General features: G+C 44.8%; 1 pseudogene; it reads right to left on the bottom strand.

Annotated features, from left to right (window-relative positions):
* Window positions 1-3785: 3785 nt before the first annotated feature.
* Window positions 3786-5525, bottom strand: LOC129553724 (olfactory receptor 5G9-like; annotated as a pseudogene).
* Between the last annotated feature and the right edge of the window lie 983 nt (window positions 5526-6508).

Consider the following 6508-nt stretch of genomic DNA (forward strand, 5'->3'; position numbering starts at 1 on the left):
CCTGTGCTTCTTCCAGCCCAGCGTTCCTCATGATGTACTCTGCATATAAGTTAAATAAGCAGGGTGACAATATACAACCTTGACGTACTCCTTTTCCTATTTGGAACCAGTCTGTTGTTCCATGGCCAGTTCTAACTGTTGCTTCCTGACCTGCATACAGGTTTCTCAAGAGGCATGTCAGGTGGTCTGGGATTCCCTTCTCTTTCAGAATGTTCCACAGTTTATTGTGATCCACACAGTCAAAGGCCTTGGCATAGTCAATGAAGCAGAAATAGGTGTTTTTCTGGAACTCTCTTGCTTTCTCCATAATCCAGCGGATGTTGACAATTTGATCTCTGGTGCCTCTGCCTTTTCTAAAACCTGCTTGAACATCTGGAAGTTCACGATTCACATATTGCTGAAGCCTGGCTTGGAGAATTGTGAGCATGACTTTACTAGTGTGTGAGATGAGTGCAATTGTGTGGTAGTTTGAGCATTCTTTGGCATTGCCTTTCTTTGGGATTGGAATGAAGACTGACCTTTTCCAGTCCTGTGGCCATTGCTGAGTTTTCCAAATTTGCTGGCATATTGAGTGCAGCACTTTCACAGCATCATCTTTCAGGATTTGAAATAGCTCAACTGAGATTCCATCACTTCCACTAGCTTTGTTCGTCGTGATGCTCTCTAAGGCCCACTTGACTTCACATTCCAAGATGTCTGGTTCCAGGTGAGTGATCACGCCATCGTGATTATCTTTGTCGTGAAGATCTTTTTTGTACAGTTCTTCTGTGTATTCTTGCCACCTCTTCTTAATATCTTCTGCTTCTGTTAGGTCCATACCATTTCTGTCCTTTATTGAGCCCATCTTTGCATGAAATGTTCCCTTGATATCTCTAATTTTCTTGAAAAGATCTCTTGTTTTCCCTATTCTGTTGTTTTCCTCTATTTCTTTGCATTGATCGCTGAGGAAGGCTTTCTTATCTCTCCTTGCTATTCTTTGGAACTCTGCATTCAGATGCTTATATCTTTCCTTTTCTCCTTTGCTTTTCGCTTCTCTTCTTTTCACAGCTATTTGTAAGGCCTCCTCAGACAGCCATTTTGCTTTGTTGCATTTCTTTTCCATGGGGATGGTCTTGGTCCCTGTCTCCTGTACAATGTCACGAACCTTCGTCCTGAGTTCATCAGGCACTCTATCTATCAGATCTAGACCTTTAAATCTATTTCTTACTTCCACTGTGTAATCATAAGAGATTTGATTTAGGTCATATCTGAATGGTCTAGTGGTTTTCCCTACTTTCTTCAATTTCAGTCTGAATTTGGCAATAAGGAGTTCCTGATCTGAGCCACAGTCAGCTCCTGGTCTTGTTTTTGCTAACTGTATACAGCTTCTCCATCTTTGGCTGCAAAGAATATAATGAATCTGATTTTGGTGTTGACCATCTGGTGATGTCCATGTGTAGAGTCTTCTCTTGTGTTGTTTGAAGAGGGTGTTTGCTATGACCAGTGCGTTCTCTTGGCAAAACTCTATTAGCCTTTGCATTGCTTCATTTCGTGCTCCAAGGCCAAATTTGCCTGTTACTCCAGGTGTTTCTTGACTTCCTACTTTTGCATTCCAGTCCCCTATAATTAAAAGGACATCTTTTTTGGGTGTTAGTTCTAAAAGGGCTTGTAGGTCTTCATAGAACTGTTCAACTTCGGCTTCTTCAGGATTACTGGTTGGGGCATAGACTTGGATTACTGTAATATTGAATGGTTTGCCTTGGAAACAAACAGAAATCATTGTCGTTTTTAAGATTGCATCCAAGTACTGCATTTCGGACTCTTTTGTTGACCATGATGGCTACTCCATTTCTTCTAAGGGATTCCTGCCCACAGTAGTAGATATAATGGTCATCTGAGTTAAATTCACCCATTCCAGTCCATTTGAGTTCACTGATTCCTAGAATGTCTATGTTCACTCTTGCCATCTCCTGTTTGACCACTTCCAATTTGCCTTGATTCATGGACCTAACATTCCAGGTTCCTATGCAATATTGCCCTTTACAGCATCGGACCTTGCTTCTAGCATCAGTCACATCCACAACTGTGTATTTGTTTTGCTTTGGCTCCATCCCTTCATTGTTTCTGGAGTTATTTCTCCACTGATCTCCAGTAGCATACTGGGCACCTACCGACCTGGGGAATTCCTCATTCACTATCCTATCATTTTGCCTTTTGATACTGTTCATGGGGTTCTCAAGGCAAGTATACTGAAGTGGTTTGCCATTCCCTTCTCCAGTGGACCACATTCTGTCAGACCTCTCCACCATGACCAGTCCGTCTTGGGTGGCCCCACATGGCATGGCTTAGCTTCATTGAGTTAGACAGGACTGTGGTCTATATGATCAGATCAACTAGATTTTTGTGATTATGATTTCAGTGTGTCTGCCCTCTAATGCCCCCTCCCAATACCTACCCTCTTATTTGGGTTTCACTTACCTTGGTCGTGGAGTACCTCTTCACAGCTGCTCCAGCAATGTGCAGCTGCTGTACCTTACCTTGGACGAGGGGTATCTCCTCAAGGCTGCCCCTCCTGACCTTGAATGTGGAGTAGCTCCTCTCAGCCCTCCTGTGCCCAAGCCACCACTGCCTCTTGGACGTGGGACAGCTCCTCTCGGCCACCGCCCTAACCTTGGGCGTGGGATAGCTCCTCTTGACCACGATTCTGCACTGTGGTTTTACTCAACTATAAAAAAAAAAAAAATGAAAATTTGCCATTTGTAACAACATGGATGAACCTGGAAGGTTTAAAGCTTAGTGAGAGAAGTTAGACAGAAAAAGACAAATGCTGTACATTTTCTCACACACACACACATATAATTTTACCCCATTCCATCGGAAGTTCTTTCAAGCATGAAATTCATTAGAGATAATCCCAAGGGCCTCTGTTACTATAAACAGGCTCTGTGGACCATTCCATTTGTCAGGGTTGAACATAGATAGATCTTTAGTTCCTGAGATACACATAGCTCCTTGTGTCAAGGTCATTCCCAAAACTGGTGTGTACAGCCAGGGATTTCATTCCGCTTATGAGGCTGAACATAAAACCCCACATCATTTATGGTACCAGTTCCTATCGATGGGAAATGTGAGTGCAAAATCTTGTGCAAACACTGGCATTTTAAAAGTCCAATTCCAAGAAGTCAGCAGAAAAAGAAAATAGATATACAGAGTTTTTATTAAAAATAGTAGCTGATATTAAATAATAAGCTTTTTCTGGAAATGATTGGACTATGAGGTGGCTGAAAGGAACCGAATTAAATGGGCTGTGGATTTGAACTATAACTTTGGCTTGTTATACAGAAAAGATCAAGGCTTAAGGAATCCACAGTGACAAGATGAATGAATAATTGGATGGATGAATGAATAAAGGGGTACCACTGCATCCCCAAATACTTGCTGCTGCTGATGCTGCTGCTAAGTCACTTCAGTCATGTCCGAGTCTGTGCAACCACATAGACGGCAGTCCACTGGGCTCCCCCGTCCCTGGGATTCTCCAGGCAAGAACACTGGAGTGGGTTGCCATTTCCTTCTCCAGTGCATGAAAGTGAAAAGTGAAAGTGAAGTCACTCAGTCGTGTCTGACTCTGAGCGACCCCATGGACCACAGCCTACCTGGCTCCTCCGTCCATGGGATTTTCCAGGCAAGAGTACTGGAGTGGGGTGCCATTGCCTTCTCACAAATACTTGCTAGAAGCCTGGAACCTTAGGAATCCACACAGTCTGTCATTTTAGCGTTCTCCTCCAATTTCCTTTCCAGATAAGAATTTATGCCCCAGAAAACCTCCTCTTCACCACGGCCCTGTGGATGGCGTCTTCGACCTCCTCAAGCTATAGGTAAGCGCGTTCAACACAGGGATGCCTGCAGTGTAAACCACGGATACCACTTTGTCAAGACCCAGGGAGACGCGGGCACTAGGCCAAACATAGATTAAGAGAAGAGGGCCATACAGGATAGACAGGGCTGTCCGGTGTGCAGAGCAGGTAGACGAGGCTTCGCGTCTCCCATCAGCAGAGCGGATCTTCAGGATCTGGGGATAAGGATGTCAGTGGAGGAGCCCAGGACAGTCAGGCCACTGAAGATGCCCACAGCTCCAGCCACGACAAAAACCATCCATTTGTTGAGACTGGTGTCAGCAAGCAAGGGGGAGCAGAGGGGGCAAGTCACAGAAGAAGCGATGGATGGCATCGGGGCTGCAGAAAGGAAGGCAAAAAGCATCATGTGTGCGTCATGGGTTTCATCAACCCAGTGACACAGGGCCCCACCGCCAGCTAGACTCAGAGTCTCTGGGACATGGTGACAGAATACAACAGGAGGTTACAGATGGCGACACAGTGGCCATAGGCCACGGACGCCAGAGAAAACACTCTGCTGCCACGAAGAACCCAAAGCACCCTTGTTACCAAGCACAGCCCCATAAAGAGATGGCTTTCCTCCTCACAAAGAAGTCGGAGAGCATCTTGGGGCTCATGACCGAAGAGAAGCACATGTCCACAAAAGAAAAGTGACTGAGGAAAAAGTACATGGGCGCGCGAAGGTGGGAATCCATCTGTATCAGAATAATCACGCTCAAGTTTCCTGTTAGGTTGATGAGGTAGAAACTCAGAAAGAGCAGGAAAAGGCAGGCCTGCAATTGAGGGCTGAAATTCAAACCTCTAAAAATGAACTCTGTGAGCCTCGTGTCGCTCTCATTAGCCAGGGACAGACTGGGTTCCGCTGGAGAAGAGCAGAGAAATTTGGTAAACATGTCTTCAGAAAGGGGACACAGAAACAAATAAACTAGTCCCTAGGAGAGCATGTGACGTTTAGTTGCATGCTGTGGCCAAGGAAACAGAAGTGAAATAGAGACCAGGGCAAACGATCAGATTTGAAGCTATAATAGTACAAGGCTCCATAGGAATCCATCAATATATGGGTGAGAAAACCACAGCTTAGAAACTCAAATTCCCATAACTGATAGCAGAGAGAATTCCAGAATAACTTTCCAGTAATTCCAACTTCAGTGAACTTTTCCTGAGTTCACCAAATGGGTACACACGCGGTGAAGGGATGTAGGGGAGTGAAATAAAACAAGCAGAGAATGAACCGCTGCTCAGTGTCAGGCCAGGTGCCATGCACTTTGGGATTACAGCTTAAGCCTAAGTGCGTGTTCTGCAGGTGCTCTGACCCTAGGAAAGCTACTTTTCTTCACCTAGGAGTGAAATAGGAGTAATGATAGTAATACCTACCTTGTAAATTGCTGTGAGGATTAAATGAGTGAATGCTTGCAGACACTTAACAGAGTCTTATTCATCTCCTAATAAGTGCACACTAGTCATTGGCATGTGTGCCTTACATATTGTCTTTAACAAGCCTGCAAGCCAAACGTCTTATTTCCTTTTACATAGGAGGAAAATGAAAGCTTAACCCGTGCTCCCTGCACTAGTGGCCGGCAGAAGTGGGCACTCACCTGTCAAAACAGACTGAGCTTTCTTTTTCACACTGTAAGAGTGTGCCTGCGTCTTCATAAACCCTTTCATTGTAAAGAGGTTAAACACCGTACATTGCAATAGCAGCACAGAATAATGCATTTTGGCTTCCTATCTTTTGAGGTTACAGCCAATGGTCACTAGTGGGAAGCCATAGGATAATAGAATGCTGAGTTTAAGCATCACCTCTATGGAAACAGTACATGGAATGAACCATGAAAACAGCCTAAATTAGCCCGGCTCTGATGCTTTTGAACTGTGGTGCTGGAGAACACTCTTGAGAGTCCCTTGGACTGCAAGGAGATCCAACCAGTCCATTCTAAAGGAGATCAATCCTGGGTGTTCATTGGAGGGACTGATGCTAAAGCTGAAACTGCAATACTTTGGCCACCTCATGCGACAAGTTGACTCACTGGAAAAGACTCTGATGCTGGGAAAGGTTGGGGGCAGGAGGAGAAGGGGACGACAGAGAATGAGATGGCTGGATGGCATCACCGACTCTGTGGACATGAGTTTGAGTGAACTCCGGGAGTTGGTGATGGACAGGGAGGCCTGGCGTGCTGTGATTCATGGGGTCGCGGAGAGTCGGACACGACTGAGCGACTGAACTGAACTGATATCCTCTATGTATTCTCTTTTCATGCACTATAAGAATGGCCTTGGTTAAATCAGCTGATCTCTTTGAACCTGAATTGCTCCATTCATTCAACGAGGCTGAAAGCCCTGTAACTTGATCTCTCAGAACTCTTACTTAGAATGAGAGGGTTGATGTGTAAGTGCTCAGAAAACCACTCATACTTTACATTTTTATTAGCCCAGGAATATTGGAGTTCAGCATCACACTTATGCTAAGCACTTTTCCTTCACTTTTTTGTTTTGAAATTTATTATTCAACTTTAGCAAGGCTGTACCTCCGAGGCCCAATAGTACAGCTTGCATGATATTCTTCACTTCAGGGAAATTAAAGAGAAAGATAGGATGGGCCGTCAAACCATCCACCCATCACACTCACCGCTTGCTTA

This window comes from Moschus berezovskii, chromosome 14 (genome assembly GCF_049115385.1).
Source record: "Moschus berezovskii isolate FMDL1 chromosome 14, NW_MosBer_1.0, whole genome shotgun sequence".
Classification (NCBI taxonomy): domain Eukaryota; kingdom Metazoa; phylum Chordata; class Mammalia; order Artiodactyla; family Moschidae; genus Moschus; species Moschus berezovskii.